General features: G+C 40.2%; 1 protein-coding gene across 4 annotated transcripts in view; it reads right to left on the bottom strand.

Annotated features, from left to right (window-relative positions):
- Window positions 1–22,104, bottom strand: part of SH3RF3 (SH3 domain containing ring finger 3) — a 306,866-nt gene that overhangs the window by 276,488 nt on the left and 8,274 nt on the right. The window lies entirely within an intron of this gene.

Raw genomic sequence — 22,104 nt, forward strand, 5'->3', positions numbered from 1 at the left:
GAAACTAAAGGGAAGATTATGGAGCAGACTTTTGTGAACTAGTGATATATAGTACCTATGCAATTTTAAGGAACTTTTTATTGAAACTGGTAACAAGATGATGTCTTGATCTCATTCAATAGACTAAGAAAACAGTGTAAGAAGCAGGCAAATATCTTCCAAAACAATACAAAAGGTGCCCTGGGGAAAACCTACAATCAAGATTCACAAAAGGTCTGCTAATCTGATTTCCAAAAAGAGCTTTCACTGTTATCTCTGCACTGTGAACAAACAAACAAACAAACAAACAAAAATGATGTCCTTATCCTTAAAAATGCCAAACACAACTCTCCTATGACCTGCTGTTACTGTAAATTTTTTTTTTAAATCCTGAATACAGTATAAGAAAAACAAGAATTACAAAACAAGAGGTAAGAAAAGCAGAAACGAATCATATGTGAGCCCATAAGCTGTTATGCAAGCTCTGCTTCCAAGCTAAGCTCGGCTTTCTGGCCGTTTTAATTTGTGTTATTCTTCTCTACAACACTATGCCAAAGCAGCTATATTATCTCTGCTGAAGCCTGCCAAGTTCAACAAAAGACTTCCTAAGTTATTAAACAACCCCACTCCAGTTTCTTATCAACCAACAATAACATTAAAAAAACACCTACCAATATGAGCCAAAATAGGTCAAACTAGAATCAAAACAAATTTTCAAAACAGATTGACATTTAAAAAAAAAATGAAGAGAAGCACATAACAGAACCATATTGTTCTAGTATCTATGGTACTGTACTATGACAGGGAATACAGTGGTGCCTCGCTTAACGATTACCTCGCTTAACGAGGAAATCGTTGTACGATTAGGTTTTTGCGATCGCTTTCGCAATTGCAAAACGATGGTTTAAATGGGGCTTTTTCGTTTAACAATGATCAGTTCCCTGCTTTAGGAACCGATTTTTGCTTTACGACGTTCAGCAAACAGCTGATCGTCAGGTTTCAAAATGGCTGCCAGCTGAAGAAAATGCCCCCCTGCTGTTTTCTAGGACGGATTCCTCGCTTTATAGGCACCGAAAATGGCCACCATATGGAGGATCTTCGCTGGACGAGCAGGTATTCAGCCAATTGGAATGCATTGAACGGTTTTCAATTCATTTCAATGGTTTTTTTTATTTAGTTTGACCATGTTTTCGCTCTACAGTGATTTCGCTGGAATGAATTAACATCATCAAGCGAGGCACCACTGTATAGTATTACTTACTGGGCATCTGTGGGCTGATTTATATGTACCTATATGTATATCCCCGTTCATGGATTGCTGCCTTGTCATGGTGAAGGAGCCTCAGTAATTCAGAGAAGCTATGGGCTATGCCGTGCAGGGACACCCAAGACGGACAGGTCATAGTGGAGAGTTCCAACTAAACGTGATCCACCTAGAGCAGGAATTGGCAAGCCACTCCAGTATCTCTGCCAAGAAAACCCCATGAACAGAAACAAAAGGCTACAGGTTATGATGCTGGAAGATGAGCCTCTCAGGTCGGAAAGTGTCCAACATGCTACTGAGGAAGAGTGGAAGACAAGTACAAGTAGCTCCAGAGCTAATGAAGTGGTTGGGCCAAAGCTGAAAGGACGCTCAGCTGCAGACGCGCCTGGAAGTGAAAGGAAAGTCCGATGCTGCAAAGAAAAATACTGTATAGGAACCTGGAATGTAACATCTATGAACCTCGGTAAGCTGGGTGTGGTCAAACAGATGGCAAGAATAAACACTGACATCCTAGGCATCAGTGAACTAAAGTGGATGGGAATGGACGAATGCAGTTCAGACGATTACCATATCTACTATTGTGGGCAAGAATCCTCTAGAAGGAATGGAGTAGCCCTCATAGTTAACAAAAGAGTGGGAAAAGCTATAATGGGATTCTATCATCTCAAAAATGATAGAATGATTTCAATGCGAATCCAAGGCAGACCTTTCAACATCACAGTAATCCACGTTTAGGCACCAACCACCAATGCTGAAGAGGCTGAAATTGACCAATTCTATGAAGACATACAGCACCCTCTAGAACGGGCATCAAAGAAAGATGGTCTGCTCATTATAGGGGATTGGAATGCTAAAGTAGGGGAGTCAAGAGATAAAAAGAACAACAAAGTTTGGCCTTGGAGTTCAGAACGAAGCAGGGCAAAGGCAAAGAGTTTTGTCAAGAGAACAAGCTGGTCATCACAAACACTCTTTTCCAACAACACAAGAGGCAGCTCTACACGTGGACATCACCAGATAGGCAATACCGAAATTAGATTGATTATATTCTCTGCAGCCAAAGAGGGAGAAGCTCTATACAGTCAGCAAAAACAAGGCCCGGAGCTGACTGTGGCTCTGATCATCAGCTTCTTATAGCAAAACTCAAGCTTAAACTGAAGAAAGTAGGAAAAACCACTGGGCTATTCAGGTATAATTTAAACCAAATACTGTGCCTTATGAATACACAGTGAAAGTGAAGAACATATTTAAGGAACTAGATTTGGTGGACAGACTGTGTGAAGAACTATGGATGGAGGCCCATAACACTGTACAGGAGGCAGCAACAAAAACCATCCCCAAAAAAAAGGAAATGCAAGAAAGCAAAGTCGCTGACCAACAAGGCCTTACAAATAGCAGAGCAGAGAAAGGAAACAAAATGCCAGGGAGATAGGGAAAGATACAGAAAATTGAATGCAGACTTCCAAAAAATAGCAAGAAGAGACATGAGGGCCTTCTTAAATGAACAATGTAAAGAAATAGAAGAAAATAATAGAAAAAGAAAAACCAGAGAAAATTGGAGATACTAAAGTAACCTTTTGTGCAAAGATGGACATGAAAAAGGACAAAAATGGGGGGGGGGTGGTCCTAACAGAAGCAGAAGACATCAAGAAGAGGTGGCAAGAATACACAGAGGAATTATACCAGAAAGATCTGGATATCCCGGACAACCCAGTTAGTGCGGTTGCTGAGCTTGAACCAGACATCCTGGAGGGTGAAGTCAAGTGGCCTTAGAAAGCGTGGCCAGCATAGGTGATGGCATTCCAGTGGAACTATTTAAAATCTTAAAAGATGACGCTGTTAAGGTGCTACACTCAATATGCCAGCAAGTTTGGAAAATTCAACATTGGCCAGAGGATTGGAAAAGATCAGTCTACAACCCAGTCCCAAATAAGGGCAGTGCCAAAGAATGCTCCAACTACCATACAATTGCACTCATTTCGCACGCTAGCAAGGTTATGCTCAAAATCCTACAAGGTAGGCTTCAGCAGTATATGAACCGAGAACTCCCAGAAGTACAAGCTGGATTTCGAAGGGGCAGAGGAACTAGAGAACAAATTGCTAACATGCACTGGATTATGGAGAAAGCCAGAGAGTTCCAGAAAAACATCTACTTCTGCTTCATTGACTATGCAAAAGCCTTTGACTGTGTAGACCACAGCAAACTATGGTAAGTTCTTAAAGAAATGGGAGTGCCTCCTAAGAAACCTATATGTGGGACAGGAAGCAACAGTTAGAACTGGATATGGAACAACTCATTGGTTCAAAACTGGGAAAGGAGTACGACAACGCTGCATATTGTCCCCCGTCTTATGTAACTTATATGCAGGATACATTATGTGAAAGACAGAACTGGAGGAATCCCAAGCCAGAATTAAGATTGCTGGAAGAAATACAATGGAGTCTCAACTTACGGACGGCTCCATTTACTTACTTTTCTTGACCTACAGACCAGAAGGGGGAGGCGGGGAACACGCCAAATTCAAATTTGGCGCATTCCCCGCCTCCCCCTTCCAGTCCGTAGGTCGCAGGTCGTGCCTCTGCATGCCTTCAGAGGCATTATCGGCGGCGGGGGGAACCTCTGAGATGCCTCCCATGATGGCGAAGAAGCCCTGGAAGCCATCCCCTCTCTGGGAGCCGAGCTATGCCGGGCAGGGGAAGTCCAGGAGTCCGAGCATGGCTGGGATTGCCCAGCGCAGCGCGGCTCCCAGCAGTGGCGGCAGTGGCAGGGGACTTCCAGACACCTTCCCCGCCACCATGGGAGGCATCTCGGACGTCCCCCGCCGCCGCCAATAGTGCTTCGGGGGCATTATCGGCGGCAGGGGGGACCGCCAAGAGGCCTCCGGCAGCGGCAAAGGCAGCAACAGGAGACCCCTGGAAGGCTTCAGAAAGGTAACTTTAATTTTTCTTAATTTTTTGTTGGGCCGGGTACGGATTAAATGGTTTTCAATGCATTTCTATGGCAAATGCATTTTCAACTTGAGGACTTTTCGACCTACGGACCCCATTCAAATACGGATTAATTCCGTAGGTCGAGACCTCTGATATGCAAATGATTCCACTCTGATGGCAGAAAGTGAGGAGGACTTAGAGAACCTCGTAATAAGGGTGAAAGAGGAGAGTGCAAAAACCAGTCTGAAGCTCAACATCAAAAAAACTAAGATCATGGCCAGGCCACCAGTCCCATCACGTCCTGGCAAATAGAAGGGGAAGATATGGAGGCAGTGACAGATTTTACTTTCTTCGGCTCTGTGATCACTGCAGATGGTGACAGCAGCCACGAAATTAAAAGACGCCTGCTTCTTGGGAGGAAAGCGATGACAAACCTCGACAGCATCTTAAAAAGCAGAGACATCACCTTGCCAACAAAAGTCCGCCTAGTCAAAGCTATGGTGTTTCCTATAGTGATGTATGAAAGTGAGAGCTGGACCATAAAGAAAGCTGACCACCGAAGAATTGATGCTTTTGAATTGTGGTGCTGGAGGAGGCTCTTGAGAGTCCCCTGGACTACAAGGAGAAAAAACCTATCCATTCTGAAGGAAATCAACGCTGAGTGCTCACTGGCCATCTCATGAGAAGAGAAGACTCCCTGGAAAAGACCTTGATGTTGGGAAAGTGTGAAGGCAAAAGGAGAAGGGGACAACAGAGGACGAGATGGTTGGACAGTGTCATTGAAGCGACCAACATGAATTTGACCAAACTCTGGGAGGCAGTGGAAGACAGGAGAACCTGGCATGCTCTGGTCCATGGAGTCACGAAGAGTCAGACACGACTAAATGACTAAACAACAACAGCAGTTGACATTGAACCTGTGTGGTTAAAAAATGACATGTAAAAGTTCAGGCTCAGATTACTGTCCACTGTATGCATTAGTGAGCAGAGTTTATTTCAAGAATTCTTTCACTTTGTTGGGAAAGGACAGCAAATATTCCTCTTTTTTTGCTATATAATTTAGGACTTGCAGTCTGTGTGTTTAGGGAGGAAAGATGCTGCAGTCAAGGCTGAACTTTGTTACCATTGTCACTGCTTGTGAACTTCACAAGAATACACTAAGAAGAAAAGAAAATTGAGGCTAGATTGCTTAGTGAGATAGGTATCAGGCTAGTTCATGAGAAAAACCAGGTTGTGTATCTTTGGGCAAGTTGTGCAATCCCAGAATGCCACAAGAATAAGGGAATTGTAAACCACTTTTCAGTACTCTCTACCTGGAAGAAGCTGGAAGGGGTCACCACAAATCAGAATTGATTTGATGGCATGTAATCATTACTTTAAACAAAACTGGCCAGATATGAAAATATCTCTTATGTGGTCAGGTCATAAAGACAAAAAGACCCCAAACAAACAAACAGACAGACTGACTGACAGACAGACACAAAAGAGTGGCCAAATAAATTGTGGCATCTTAAAACCTAGCTGCTATATTTCTGTGTGAACTTTCATGGATCAAGTCACTTCCTCAGACTACTGTTTGTAAAATGACCCTCCCTTTTCTAACCCCAAATTAGAAAATTTGATCCCTGTTTTTCCCTTCCTTTTGCTAAGCCACGGAGCTTAGCAAAAGGAAGGGAAAAGCAGGGATCAAAGGGCTCCCTTTGACCACCGCTTTTCCTTGCCTTTTGCGAAGCCATGGGGCTTAGCAAAAAGGAAGGGAAGACTCCCTTTGGGTAAAGCAGCAATGAAAGGGCTGCACGATTGCAGCCCTTTGATCCTAAAGCCCTTCCCTTCCTTTTTGCTAAGCCCCGTGGTTTCGCAAAAGGCAGGGAAAGCAGCTGCCTTCCATATATAAAATGACCCTCAATTTTTTGTCTAAATATTTAAGGAAAAAGTGTAGTTTTATACATGGAAAAATACAGTAATTTTTAAAAATGAGGAACTAAGACAGTTATATTCATGGGAGTAGTTAAATATAACTTTCTAAATCAGAAAATTAATGGGTGAGATTTGAAAGGTTATAATATTTATTTTTTTAAGGAAATGGGATATAATAAAGATGTCATCCATGTAGGATGGTGTTCCCGATCTGCTGTCTACTGTCATATAAGTGTTGCTCTAAATTGTCTCATAGTCATCTGCTTAATACTTTCTTTTGTTCTGTTGTATCTACTTCTTTGGTTTTTCTCACTATTATTCTAAATGAACTTCAGTAACCTAGTTAAAGTCTATGTGTGCTTCTGAATTCCTCAGGTAGTGATTGATGGCTCAGATTCCAGATCACTTAACAGCACTCATTGGTTTATATCTAACTGGAAGACATGCTGGCCACATTAAATTGAAGCACATTTCATGAAAGGTTTATGGTGTATAATTTGCTTTTTTCCCCTCTGACTTAAATCAGTGGGATGAAAAACTGCTTAATTCTGACAGTATTGTGACTGTTCTTAGATAAATCTAGAGTATTGGTATTAACAAAAGAGTGGGTAAAAGGTAGAAATCACTTGTATGCTGGGTCTATTTTTGAACTTTTTGTTGCCTTTACCTAGTAGAATAAATGAATGAGATATTTATTGTCTTCTTTTAAAAAATTACCATAGCTTAGAAATTAGGAAAATTTATGAAAGGATCAGCATTAGAAAGGTGCACAGTAAAAATGTTCATATTTTTTTCCATGAGCAACTTTTTCAGTTTCTCTTGTTTTTATATTTTTCACACATCATTTTTTTCATTTAACATGAAAAAATTGCATTCGTTTGCTTTCGGGTTCCCTATTCATGTCTCCTGGTAATGACTTCAGATCTCTGATTGATACTCAACTATTTTAGGAAGGTTTCTTTCCCGTTGAAGCCTTGTTCTTTGTGGATGCTGGGAACCTATCTCAAAGGGTTAAATATATTAATCAAGGATTCTTAAGTCATTATCAGGTATGAAATGCTACAGTGAATGTGTTATCCGCTGTTGCTATCTATAGCCTAATGTTCCTTTATTAACAAACCATTGTCGCTTTTTACAGGACAAATCTTCAAAGGGAAAGAAACCTACTAAAAAAAACTGAAGCAATCAGGGGTCTTAAGTCATTAGCAAGTATGAAATGCCTCATTTGCTCACACAAGTTCCAAATTCTATCTACTATACTAACCAACCATTCTCACTTTCTCCCCTGTATCCTCATTGACTGGAGCCATGTATAAATGATTGCCATATACAGTGGTGCCTCGCTTAACGATGATAATCCAGGAAAATCAACGGTAAGCGAAAACATCGTAATGCGAAATAAAAAACCGCATTGAAACACACTGAAACCCGTTCAATGCGTTCCAATGGGTAAAAACTCACCGTCCAGTGAAGATCCTCCATACGGTGGCCATTTTCGCTGCCTGTATAGCGAGGAATTCATCCCTAAACACAGTGGGGAGCTGTTTTAATTACCTGGTGGCCATTTTGAAACTGCCGATCAGCTGTTAGAAAAACGTCATTTTGTGAAGAATCGGTTCCCGAAGCAGGGAACCGATCATCACAAAGCGAAATTCCCCCATTTAGACCATCGTTTTGCAATCGCAATTGCAATCGCAAAAAGATCGTCATCAAGCAGATTCATTGTAATGCGGGGCAATCGTAAAGCGAGGCACCACTGTAGTCTTCTCAGACACACTAGACGCTGTTCCAAGTCCTCTATTCAGAGCATGTTAACATAGTCTCTCGAGAGTGAAGGATGCCTAATCCTAATCTATATAGTCTTACTCTTTTGTTTGAGGAAGTGAACTTGATCCATGAAAGGTCACATTAAAATACAGTAGTAAGTCTTTTAAAGTACCACAATGTTTTTGACTCTTTTAAAAATTTTGTTGTTTTGTTTTGTTTCTTGTCTGTTACAGAGCACTCTATTTTAAGATTAGGACTCCATTTTTGGATCTACGAAATATTACATTTTCAAATTACAACTCCTAGTCTTGCCCACCCAGCACTGCCTCTAACTATACTGCCTCAAAAATTGTAGTCCAGACAGGTAACTTTTCTTAACTCTGATCTGAAGATAATAAAACCCTAAATAGAATTAGAAGAATGTTGCTGTATTGGTTTGTGGTTTCCATCCAAGGTCCAGTTAAATAGCACCTGGAACACATTATCAGAACACTGTACTAACAGGTTAACATTAGGAAAACTGCTAGATAACGAAGGTGGGTCCAGCTAACTTTCACCAATGCATGTCTATCAGTTTTCTCAACAAAAACCAGTCCGTGGTGAATGTTTCATTTATTTTTAATTCTCTAATTTCCCATGTAAAATGTACACATTTAGTGTTATAAAGGAGAAGTGTGCTTGTGCACAGTTTCCTAAATTAAAGTTCTAGACTTAAATCCAGTGGTAGTCCCAACCGAAGTAGACCTGGTTTCATTGATTCTGCTCAAGTTTGGAATGACATTGGATATAACCCCTATCTTTTAAACTGTTTTAAACTGATTTTATGTTACAGAAGTGGTTTAGGCACAGTATCTGGCTGCGGTGCTAGAGATTCTGAGTTTGATCCCCCACTGTGCCGTCTTGACAGGGGCTGGACTTGATCCATAGGATTCCATCCAGCTCTGCAGTTCTAAGACGACGACGATGATGATGATGACGATGATTTGAACTTTAACGCATTAGGGACACAACTGCACAGTAATGGAATTAATTGATTTTCTCGATCCTTTACTGAAGAGAAATTGCTATTTAAAATCCCAAAAAACATTGTAATGTCTGAATGTAACAATGTGATATAGCAAAACCATTGTGGGTTTGTTTTCTGAGTAAATGTTTCAATAAAATGTTGCTATGTTATGAATGATTCGGTCATTTTATGATTTTCTCAGAAACGTAGCTTGGTATAGAACCTGTGTTGTGACTGTTGTACTTCATGGATTTCCCGTAAGCTTTACAGCAAATCTTATGCATTTCTTTCCTACTATGTCCAGGTTTGCCCCAGATTCAGGCCCATATCGTTGTGGGCGGGAGGCATAAGGAGAAAGTATCTGCGAAGTCAAAATAACATATGTTCCAGATTTTTATTTCTCCACACCAAATTTTGATCAGCTAAATATTTGCAATAATGAGCAACTGTTGACATCCCTTTTCCCTCTTATTTAAGAACAAGTTTCTTTAAAGTGTCAAACATTTTACAGATATAATTTTCTAAAGTAAAAAAAAAGTAACTCTCTCATTCTCTGCTTAAGGGATGGCACTGTCAGGAGACATATTCAGTGCCTCACCGAACTAATTTGGAGTTGCCAACAATCAAACTCTTTTCTTAGCCTTTAGACAAAATACTATATATCATTGAACACCTGCAATTAGAGCTGAATTCATGTTATTGTTAAAAAAACTGATTCAACCAGACTTTTGTGAGACATCAGAATTACAAGAAAGAAAATGTGTATGTATTGAAGATCAGCTGTAAGACCAAGCAAGGGATTTTGTAAATGAAAGGAGGTGAGAAAACTCCAGGTATAACAATCACATATAACCCACTTTTCAAAGAGTTTAGTCTTCTAATATCTTGGTTATAAGTGAATCATCATCATCATCTTTGAACTGCTAAGCTGGAAGGGACCCTATGGATCAGAGTCCAGCCCGTCAAGGAGGCGTTGTGGAGAACTGAACTCCCAACCTGTAGTTTTGCAGCCAGTATAATTTGGTGCTCAGAATATGAGACAGAATTCCTTTATAGCAGGGCTGTAAAAGATGACATTTTGCATTAGCAGCCGGCATTACTGTTTGATGCTAAGTTGAATGGTTAATGCTACACTTCAGTGCATACAGTACTGTACTTATGTGTGAGTAAGTCCCACTAGATATGGCAAGACTTAATTCTGAGTAAACTTGAACTGGATTGTGCTGGGAGTTTGGTTGCTTTGCATGTTTTTCCCCATAGTTATTGGAAGTTGTGAGTGTAATAAATAAATAATTTTGACTCTGTAAAAACCACATGCATATTTATCAGTTGTTGACAATAGCATCAAGTGATTCCCTGGATATGTGAATGAGCATCACAGATTAATTACTACAGATAGAATATAAAGTGATGTAAATTCAAACACATGCTTTGCAAAAGAGATAGCCTACACATTTACACATTGGTTAATCCAGGCAGAGGTTGTTATTATTTGTATTGTTTCCATCCTGCCTTGGTGCTAAAAACAGCTTTCTAGTAAAATAATCAGAGTAATAAAAGAGAATAGTTTAGTCCTTAAGCTGTGTCCGACTCTTCGTGACCCCAGAGTACACCAGGCCCTCCTGTCTTCCACTGCCTCCCAGGGTTTGGTCAAATAAATTCAGTATAGTGATAGCAAATTCTACCACCAATTATCTTAACTTGTGAGAATACAGAAGAGTTTACTTTTCTTTTTTAAAACTGTTCTGGGTGGGTTTTGCAGGGTGGGTTTGGGCTGGGAGGGTTATGTTTCTGTGCTGTGTTGTTTTGTTTTTTGGTGATTTTTTTTGGCAGTCCCAGCATGGGACTTGCAGTGTTTTATTTTTAAATTTTTTTGTGATTTTTTTCTTCAGCTGGAACGCATTAATCGGTTTTCAGTGCATTCCTATGGGAAATGGTGCCTCGACCTACACACTTTTCAACTTGCGAATGCCGTTCCAATACGGATTAAGTTCATAAGTCGAGGTACCACTGTATCTTGATTACATGCAAAAATAACTACTCTTTTTTTCATGATCATCAGAATGTATTGTGAATAAAACCTGCAGACTGATTCCTAGTTAAACTTGGGAAAAGACCCTAGTCCTGGGAATAATCTCTGCCCCACAGCAAGCTCTGTTTGTTAGAAGCAGATCCTGCCACTTCCATTTTGAACTGCCAACCTTATTACATTTTTGTTAAAGAGGGCAAAGGAAGTTTATTCTCTCTCTGAAGATCCATCATTGCAGCAAACGTGTTAAAGTACCAAAAAACATTAAAATCCAAAGGACAGTTACAGGTGCTTTTCCCAGCTGCCACCATCAAATAGCCAGGCACAAGCCTAAAACTAACAGCATATTCCTATGCATATTTTACATGTAAAGAGCGGGGAAACAGTAGGCATGCACAGAATTGTATCCTTTGCCTTTAAAAATCAATAGCCTAAAACTAGGATTCCACAAAGACTGAACAGCTCGTGATTTAAGATGAGGATTCTATTGAGTCATTCAGTGAAAAAGGTTGCTCCTAACCCATAAGCAAAGTGAGCAGCTCAGCTCTTTCATCCTATCTTGTGCGTGTGGAGAGCTAACACTCTGATATGAAGAAAGGAAAAAAAGAAGGAAAGAACCCAAAGTCAGCAATATCTATGTGTGGCATAAATCCATGCAATCAGCACTCCTTGTTTTTCAGGTTTTGGGATCACTTGGATCATACAGATACTTTTCTCTTCAGATTTAGATCTCCATATATAAGAACTAGAGTGGAGGGCATAGTGCTAGCTTGCTAGGATTAACTCTTACTAAATTCCTGAATTGTTGGAGTACAGTGGGGTCTCGACTTACGAACGGCTCGACATACGAACGTTTCGACTTACGAACCGCTCTCATAGGAATATATGGACTCGACTTACGAACTTAGATTTGAGTTATGAACTCTTTTTTCCCTTTTTTTAAAAGCTAAGTCATCTTAGGTCAAAAGGAAAAAAGAAAAAAATTATCCCCCTCTAGTGGTAGAAGGCGGAATAGCAGCTTCCCATTAGTTTCTATGGACAAAAAGAGCAGATACGGATTAAATGGTTTCCAGTGCATTCCTATGGGAAATGCAGATTCGACTTAAGAACTTTTCGACCTGAGAACTGCCTTCCAATACCAATTAAGTTCGTAAGTCGAGACCCCACTGTATGCAGCTCAGTTGTGTCCCAGTATGCAACGGGTGATTCTGCCAATCACTCAGTTCTACCCTGCTATTGGGGCGTTATTGTACATTTGTCACTTCCTGCCCCTCCTTTATCTGGTGTGCCTTCTTCCTTGTAGAAGAGCCCCCTTCCAAGATGGAGATGGCCTGAGCACATGCTATCTGATGGCTCTCTCTCCATCCACACTTGCATCCATGCCATCCAGCTTTAGGGGGTGGTTTACCCAGTTTAGAATTACAGTATTCTTCAAAGCTAAAGAAACTTATTTGGAATATGTAAGACAAATAACCATCTTTGTTTTTCACTCAAATGCTATGTTTTGACCTTTACTACTGAAATACGGAAGTCTGTAGTTAACAAACCTTTTTCTGTTAAGCACAGAGTCAAAAACATGGAGTTAACTCCATGTTTTTGACTGCATACTTAATTTAGCTCACTGAAGATAATTGGTCAGAACACATGATGGTCTCTAACATGAATAAGGCCCATGAAATCTATAAAACTATATAAAGCCATGTATGAGAAATTCAAATTTCCTCCAAAGGATTATAATGCTTTGTTGCTGAAAGTCATATTTTGCCATTTTAAATGTATTTCACCATATCTTAAAAGGCTGACTTATTTTAAAAAAATATATTACCCCCTCTTTCCCAATGTTAAAGGGGGAAAGCATTTAAAACATTTTTGTTGTTTAGTCGTGTCCGAAAACATATACAGTGTTAAAATACTGTACTAGCATAGTTTGTTTTCTTCACAAAAGAAATTACCTTTTTTAAAAAAGAAAATACATAGAAAAAGATAACTGTAAAACATAAAGATAATAGCAAATCACACTTGCAGAATGACACAGGTATTGAAAGACAGCAAATTGTGATCATTATAAAAACTCTGTATACTGACTACCTCAGTTTACCAATAGTTGAGGACAAACACTCCAGGGAAGAATAAAGTGTGACCCATAGGCTGCATGCAATTCCCAGAGCATCTCTGCCACTAAGGTCACTAAGGGACAGCAAATGTTTTTTTTTTTAAACAACCCAAAACAATAAATGGATTTTCTCACCCTTGAAACCATCCAGGAGCCAGTATACTTTGCTTTAAGGAGATGGGGAAGTACTACATTCCCTGCAGCCTCTCTCCTTCAAGATCACAACCAGAAGTAGGTTTGTGAAACTGGCAGAGACATTTGCTCCCCACTTCCATACTTACTAACAACTCTATAATGTAAACAAATAGCCTAGCATTTTATGACTCATAGTTTGCTTATTTCCTGTCTTTGTACTTCAAATTTTGTTTGTTTGTGGTCTTCCTCTTGCTTTTCAATTATTTCCAGGCATGGAGCATCCCATGGCAGACTCTCAGGGTGAAAACTTGCCCTAGGCTTGTGAACATTGTGCACCCCTGCACTATCATAAGGTTCTTCATCAGATCTCTCTTATTAGAGAGAGCCTTGTGACATAATGGTTAAAGTGCAATACTGCAGCCAAGGCTCTGGTTCATATGCGTGGCACCTGTGTTCCCCCCCACTTCCCCCCCCGCCAATGGCCTACTCACCAGTCAGAGCACACTCCGCTCCTCCTCCTCTTTGGCTATTCAACCAGTCCCCACCAGGAGCACCAGTTTGCCTCTCTTTCTTTTTTTTTTCTTTCTTTCTTTCTTTCTTTCTTTCTTTACTTACTTACTTACTTACTTACTTACTTACTTACACCCCACCACCCATTGAGTGAGCATGCCACTACTCTCGGTGGCTTACAAAATATTATAAAGCATACAGGTGAAAATATTAAAACCATATAAGATATGTAAAACATATTAAAAGAAAACAAACAAAATCCTACCCCCTCCATAAAATCACCTGTCTGGGGCATAAGGTGGCAGACAACGGGCCAGCATAATTTTACAAAAGGGTGGTGTTTGGGAAAGCCTAGGTAAAAGCCAGGTTTTAATTTGCTTGCGGAAGCTCATGAGGGTGGGGGCCAGTCACACCTCCACAGGCAGAGAGTTCCAGAGCGGAACGGCCACTACTGAAAAGGCCTGGTTTCTGGTTCATCCTTTCCGGGCCTCTTTTGGAGTAGCCAACACTGAAGACTGGGAGGTGTGGGTGGGATGTGAAGATAACCTAAGGGAGAGGCGCTCTGACAGGTAGCAAGGTCCTAAACCAGTGATGGCAAACCTATGGCATGCATGCCACAGCTGGCATGCAGAGTCCTTTCAGGTAACAAGCCCCCTAACCAATCAGGATGCCCTCCCACCAATAAGATCTCCGTCTTGTCAGGATTCAGTTTCGGTCTATTTGCCCTCATCCAGTCCATAACCACGGTCAGGCAACATCCTTGTCTGAATGGGCGATCAGCCAAGGAGGCGGGGCAGGGAAGCCCATGCTCCCACCAGAGATTAGTTGAACAGTCAAAGAGGAGAAGAGTATGCACTGGCTGGTGAATAGGGGATCCAATCGGGGAGGCAGGAGAAGGCAACGCACAGCACCCATGTTGCCGCACATACAAACCAGCATGAACCTCCAAACGGTGGTTCATGCCCATCTCTACTTACAACCTGAGTTCAATCCCAACAGGCTCAGCTAGCCTGGTCAGTAAATTGAATATGCAGCTTTTGCAGGGGGAGGGGATGTATTGCCTGTATAATTAATTAACTTTAAGCACTATGGGATGGTATATAAGCAGCACACTCTACTTTTTGCTTTATCACTGTCAAAGCCCAGGAGCTGCAGAGTGGTCACCTGCTCAGTGAGATGCCCCACACTCCAGGGATCAAAGTACTGTATCTGGTACTACTTGGCCAGCTTTGCTAGTTTGCCTGTATCAGTAGGAAGGGTATCTTGCCCCACGCCCCGTGGTCTCTGTGGCACCTTCATGAGCAGCAGCTTCCACAGGTCCAGCAGCAGCAATTCTACCAACTGTGAGGAATCATTTTCCACATACCCCACAAGTCTTCATAAGTCATCATTACCTAGAAAGAAAAATTTTATGTGTATAGTGCACAATTTTTCATTTATTGTGAGATGCCTTAAGAGGTTTGTTCTCAGGCACAAAGCTAAGATAAATAAATATAATTACACCTTTATGTCCTTGTTGCTACTCAAGCTATACCTAAATTTGTGAAACTCATCTGACTTTGTATTGTTCCCCTGCTTACTAATCTCCAGCTCTATTTTCTCTTCCTTTCCTCTGTTGTCTCCCCAGTGTCAAATTTCAGTAGATTATTATAAGGCTCTGCAATGTGGTTTATATGTAAGGTTGCAATGCCTCAATCTTCTTATTGTTACTGTGGAAAGCACTGCATACACTTACGGCACTACTGTATAAAAATAAATAAAGAAAAAAGATACATAAGATATCTACTCAGACTCATGCTGCTTAGCTTTCACTTGTTTGGGAGCAGCTCTACTCTACTTTTGATAATCCCTCTGTGTGTGTGTGTGTGTGTGTGTGTGTGTGTGTGTGTGTGTGTGTGTGTGTGTGTGTGTGTGTGTGTGTGTGTGTGTGTGTGTGTGTGTGTGTGTGTGTGTGTGTGTGTGTGTGTGTGTGCGTGCACGCACACACAAAGGGATTATCAAAAAAGTAGAGTAGAGCTGCTCCTAAACAAGTGAAATATTATCCTTTTAATAATATTCATTTTAATATTATTCATATATAATACTGTATATGAATAATATTAAAAGGAACTTTTCCTAGTGTGTTTGTGTTCGGTTGGGTTTTGTTGGGCTTTTTTCATTTGTTTTTGTTTTGGTAACAAAGGAATTAATAGCCCATAGAGCAGTGTTTCCAACATGTGAGTTGTGACCCCCAAGGGAGATTACAAATGTTTTTAGAGGGTCATGGATCACCTTATACAATATGTCTTTTAGGCCCTGTTAAATAATTTCTTCCTTAACCTTTCAGAGCGGGATATAAAGTTAGCGTGCATGTGTATATATGAGAAGCAGGCCCTCTGGGGGAGAAAGAAGCCTCTACTTTCTGAGACAGGATGACTTTACCCCACTAAAAATGCAGTTTATGCAAATGTGGTAGGGCATTGCAGGTTACTTGGCTATTACTCAAAAAAGAGTCATAGAGTCTGCCATAGAGTCTTCACATACGCTTGTGTATTCTAAGTGACAACCTTGATCAATGGACTACATGGATTGTAGAGTAAACCTACAAGATTTACTTGAGTCTCTTAGATTCATCTAATCTGCAGACTCGATGCACTTGTACAGGATACATCACTGTGTCTATCTATCTAACATGACCTGCAGGAGGTAAGACAAGAAAGAGAAAAATGCTAGGTTTTAGCTGACTAGTCAAGATAAAACTGGGTGAGAAGAATGAAAAAGTTGTCCTGCATGACTAGCACTAATATATGAGGACTATTTCAATACGCTCTGCAAGAAGACATAGTCACAGCCAACATCTTAAGAAAAAAAATCATTACTTCTATCCTATAGTAAGCTGCCGTTCCTAAACAACAGCTTTCTGACACTCAAAGAGGAATAGCTTCCGCCACATTCTTTTAACACAGACTTTTATACCTGGTGACCACAACTAAATGCAGCCTCTCACCCCTGTTCAGTGACACCACAGGGCTTAAAAACATTCTTATCTTTTTGTAGCCTTCTTGGTAAAGGAGAACAGTGGGATTGTCGAGCAGGTAGCAGAGCATAATACGTACCCAGCTGAGCTATGCTCAGTGGGTGAGCTCAGTAGGCCTGTACTGAAAAAGAAGATGAAGCCGAAGCCAAGATTAAACAGCCATCATTCTAAGGACGGAACCCACAGATCTGCATATTTTGCTTACAATGACATTGATAATGATTTCGAGAATAAGCCACTTGGGATGCAGAGAACACTTTATATACACTATCTTAGTAATTCATACAGCAAAAGAATCCAGTAAGTCTGATCAGCAATATTAGCATCACACGGAAGATGGAGGAAAAAGGCTGAGAGTGCATTGCCCAAAGGCCACCTAGCGAGTTCAATACGAAGGTGACATTAAAGTTAAGTAATAAAATATGGGGAGGCACAAAGCACTGCTAAAACAATGACAGTCACCTTCACCTGGTGAATTAGTTGAAGGCAATGATGGGAAGGCACTGAAGGTAAATGGTGAAGTAATTCTTTTATTTCCTGCACACATATAAAAGCAATATCTCAGAATAAAGTACACAGAGAAAACTGGGTTGTTTTTTAACAAGACATAATGGAGAGAAAGCAAAAACAAAAGAATGTCTAAAGCTATTAAACATTCTGGAATGTCTAACAGCTTAATGTGTTACACATCTTTTCCCAAGCATGGCCCCCTTTTCCAGTGTTCCCTTTAACAAAAATGAAGCATAAAAATGCAAATCGAAGTCCAGGGCTGCTACTGCTCCCTTTAACATGTTTCTTTGCATGAATACCAAACATGCCCATCAAATATTTCAAGGCATTTAGAAAATGTTGAAGCTAATCCATCAGTTGTCAGATAAAATGAAGAGTTGCTAGTCTTGGCCAAGAATCAAAATTTCTTGCTTCAGGAAACACAAAGATATGCCAAATGATAAAACAGAATAACATCTGGATAGTGAGCATTTTGTTTAAAACCATAAACTATTAGCAACTCAGACAAATTGTCAAAAAACGTGAAAATATTTTGTTCATCAACTGTACATTTTAGTAGCGAGGATTAGCGTTTTCTTAATTACACGAATGACAAAGATATGCTTTTATTTGCTATAAACTGTACAAATTTCCAGAAAATGCCACATTAGTCTACTGCAGGAAAAATAAAAAGTCTTGTTGCACCTTAAAGGTTAACAAGTATTAATTGGCAAAGCTTTTTATGGACTCTAGCCTGCTTTTTCAGCATGGAGTTTTACTTGATAAAGTAGGTATTTATACCAATGCTTGGGTGGGAGGGAAGGAGGGGCTATATAAAGCCATTTGTTTACATTGGGATATCCTTCTTATCTCTCATTAATTGCTAATTAAACTTCCATTGTACATCAGTCTTTCTGCTTTTCATCAATGTTCCTACTTTTTTGCATTTCCATTCCCCCATGTCCCTCTTCAACACAAGCATATCTACCAGTATCTGCCAAGAAAGATAACACTTCAGCTATCTGATGCAGAGGGATACAGTGGGGTCTTGACTTGAGAACTTAATCCGTATTGGAACGCGGTTCTCAAGTCAAAAAGTTCTCAGGTCAAATCTGCATTTCCCATAGGAATGCATTGAAAACCATTTGATCCGTGTCTGCTCTTTTCCGTCCATAGAAACTAATGGGAAGCTGCTATTCTGCCTTCGACCACTAGAGGGGGATATTTTGTTTCTTTTTTTCTTAGGTCAAGAAAGGTTCAGGGAAGGCAGGGAAAATACAGTCCAGGCAGTACAGTACCAGGCAGTCCGAAGACTGTCTCCCAATCCACTCTCTAAATGCTGGGAGGAGTGAGGAAGCAGACAGGCACGCTTTTCACTGGCCAACAGTTAACTGAAAGTTCAAATTTTGCACTTTCCCTGCCTCCCACGTGGTTTGTTTTCAGTTCTTAACTCAAATCTAAGTATGTAAGTCAAGTCAAAATTTTCCTATGAGAGTGGTTCTTAAGTCAAAATGTTCTTAACTCGAGCCGTTCTTAAGTCAAGACCCCACTGTACAGTCTACAAAGACTTATGTCAAATAAAACACATTGGTCTTTAAGGTTCCACAAAACTTTTATGGTTGCTTCTCTAAACTGTAAGAATGAAGGAGGTGGATAAGCCCAACCCCAATTGGCATGAAGCAAAATGTGAAAGCTACAGTGCCTAGACCAGTAGCTTGCCTGTGCCTGTCATCTACACCCAGCAGACTGCTGACAGATTTTCCTTAGGCAGGGTGCCAGTTTGGTAGGCTTGCTCTTAAATTTCTTTATTTTGCATGGATGCCTCAAGACTACAACACATAGCAAGAACCACCTTGAAGATTGGTTTTTAAACTCCAGCTGTTCTTCCACTGTAACTCCCAGAAGCCCTGACCACTGGCTCTGTTGACTACAGAATTATAATTTGAAAATATCTGGGGTCTCAGGTTTGAGAACCACTAATCTAGAGTGATCTGAAATCTCCAGCATAAGTATCTGTAATAAATGTTCCCTGAGGCTGACACAGAAGCTGTCCATTGGGCTGACCTTCTCCCACATCCCATGATAACTTGTTTTTCATTCACACTGCCTTTCATTGTGTCATTTTCCTCAGTCTACGGTTATGCTGCTTCACAATGGAATGTATTGCCACTTGTCTCTCCTAAAAAAGAGAGAACCGGGAAATGATGATATGGCAAAGAATAAAAAGATGCAAACTAGGGAGAGGTTTGAATCCATCTCTACAAAATTAATTGTTTCAAGCATGAAATAAAACAGTATAAACTAGTATCATGCTATCAACATTCTGCTCTTTTGCTTTCTATAAGATTACCAAATACTGCATGAATTTTGAGAGCACTGATCCTGGATTTCATCAACTATTACATATTATTTTATGTGTCAAACTACCAAAGAAACTTCTGTACTACACACAGAGATGGTTCAAATGCTTTTCAAGAAAATTTACTGACCGGCTGTAATTAGCAGTCTAAGAAAGATTACTGTGTCCTGCTTTTTTTATTTTTTGTTCAAATGTATTTCTTCAGATCTGCCTTACTGTGATGAACCTTGCAACAATTGAGACTATAGTTCACCAATTAAAAGATGAAGCTCAAAAGTTATTTAAAAGACTAAACAAACAGTTTCATGGAAGCACTTGTGCTCGTATCCTGTTTCCCTGAAAATAAGCCCTAGTATGATTTTTCAGGATGCTCGAAATAAAAGCCCTACCCCAAAAATAAGCCCTAGTTAAGTGAAACCCTGCCCTCCACCATTGTGCAGCATTCTGCAGCAACCAGAAGATGACATGACTGTAAAATAAAACATCCCCTGAAAATAAGCCCTAATGTGTTTTTTTGAGCAAAAAGTAATATAAGACCCTGTCATATTTTCGGGGAAACACGGTATACTCATTAATCTGAGCCTGAAATAAAAAGGCAGCCATCTGTCATAATAGCCAAAAGTTACTTTAAAAGTCAGGCAAGATGTTTAATCAACCAAATCAACTTGGTGTACAAAAATAAAAGGATATTGCTCAAGCAAGGATACTGTACAGTTGGTAGTACTATGCTACCAACGTGGAACAATAAAAATCTACTGTAATGTAATGTAATGGTTAAAATTCTGTTGCTTAGCAAAGTAAATTATAAGTAGATTAGGTCCATTTCAATCAGTGGAACTTACACTGGAGTTGATTCACCAAATCTCCACTGATTCAATGGACCCTCTCTAGTTGCGACTTACTATGCAAAGTAACAAGATTTCGGCCAATATAAGATAATGTGATGTAATACAATGCATTATCATGAACATGATAATTAGTAAGTAGAAAAGAACGTTGAATTATACACACTCTTAACTAACATGTGCAGTTATTCCTGCAGCACCAACTCTTCTTGCTCACCCTTGCACACAACAAACCAGCCATTGTTTGATATAGCCTTCGGCAGTTTCTGGGGATTCCAGCCATGACCCCTCAGCACTGTACAAGAAGATATGACATCAGTTAAAACAACACAACTGGGCACGGAGGAAATCAGCTGAGTCAATTCTGTCTTTTTTTTTTAAGAGTATGGCATTGTTGGCATTGAATAATTAGTAAACAGAAACAAAGAAAGCTGCCTTATACCAGGCCAGGTTTTTATCAATCTGACACAGCATGGAGCTAAATTCGGTGTTAGCTACTTGAGTAAGTTAGTTGATTTCAGTTGAAACTAACAAATCATATTCATTTCAATGTGCTTATTCTCTAAGTAGGAACTAATATTGAATGAGGCCCACTGTACTTTAATTTGCAGCAGCTTTTTTGCATCGTTCAGACTGGGGAGGTTGGGGACTGACCTTCTACGTGCAAAGCATGTCATCTACAACTAACCTATTACAGTCCATTTCACTGCATTGCTTGCCCAGCAAAAACATACAATGTCACACCAGTCAGCGTCTTGAATTATATTCCAGGCATCCTCATGTTGTTAAGAGTATGGGAGAGTGAAATGAACCCAGCTTCAGCCACTTATGTTTCCAAATGCTGCAGGAAACAAACACCGAAACAAACATGTCCATATATATTCTCAAGGCACAGAACGTTTTGAATTAAAGGAACTGTCATATACTGTACACTACTAAAAGACGTGCATTCCTAAAAATATTAGTTCAGGATCTGAACTTCCACCATAACAGCAGAATACAGAATAGCTCAAGACAGCACTGCATGTTAGACTTGGTATACAGATCTGCACACCTCTTCAAGAAAAATATTAACAGGGAGGGGGGAAAGAGCCAATTCTGACAATCTAGTGCAAATAACTGAGAGATGCTCACGTACAGCACCTAACAAATTTATCATACTGTGAGTTTTCATGGCTTGTTTCATCAGATGCACAGTGCTAACTAGAAAGCAAACAGTGGTCCCCCAATATTTTTTCAATATTTCACCAACCAACAACAAAAAGTCATTGTTCAGGAACCTATGTGCATACCTTTCCTTTCTAAACAAGCAGTTTAACCTTAGTGTGAACAAGGCATCTACAGCCCATTACAGTTGAGTATGCAGAAGTCAATTAAAAAACAAAACAAAACACAGCACCACAGTGTCACAGGTACATGAACTCCTGTACCCTTCAACCATTGCTCTGAGGAAGAAATTTTGGCAGGTGCAGCATGATTTGGCTCTGAAGCTCTGAGTCAGAAGCTGGACCCAGCTAGAACATTTCTGCACAAAATTGGCCAATTCTATTTAAAAAAAATAGCTTTATTTGGGGCCTGTTCCCTCCCCCCCCCAAAAAACATAAATATTTTCAAAAAGTACAGGAAACCATGTGAAGAAACTAGAGCCCAAATCCTAGACTTAGCCTGTTTCCGCTCCTCCTGGGTGTCCAGACATTTTGAGAGGAAATTGCAAAGGTAGATTTCCAACAACTGAAAAAGACCTCCT

Source organism: Pogona vitticeps, chromosome 3 (genome assembly GCF_051106095.1).
Source record: "Pogona vitticeps strain Pit_001003342236 chromosome 3, PviZW2.1, whole genome shotgun sequence".
In the NCBI taxonomy this organism is placed as follows: Eukaryota; Metazoa; Chordata; class Lepidosauria; order Squamata; family Agamidae; genus Pogona; species Pogona vitticeps.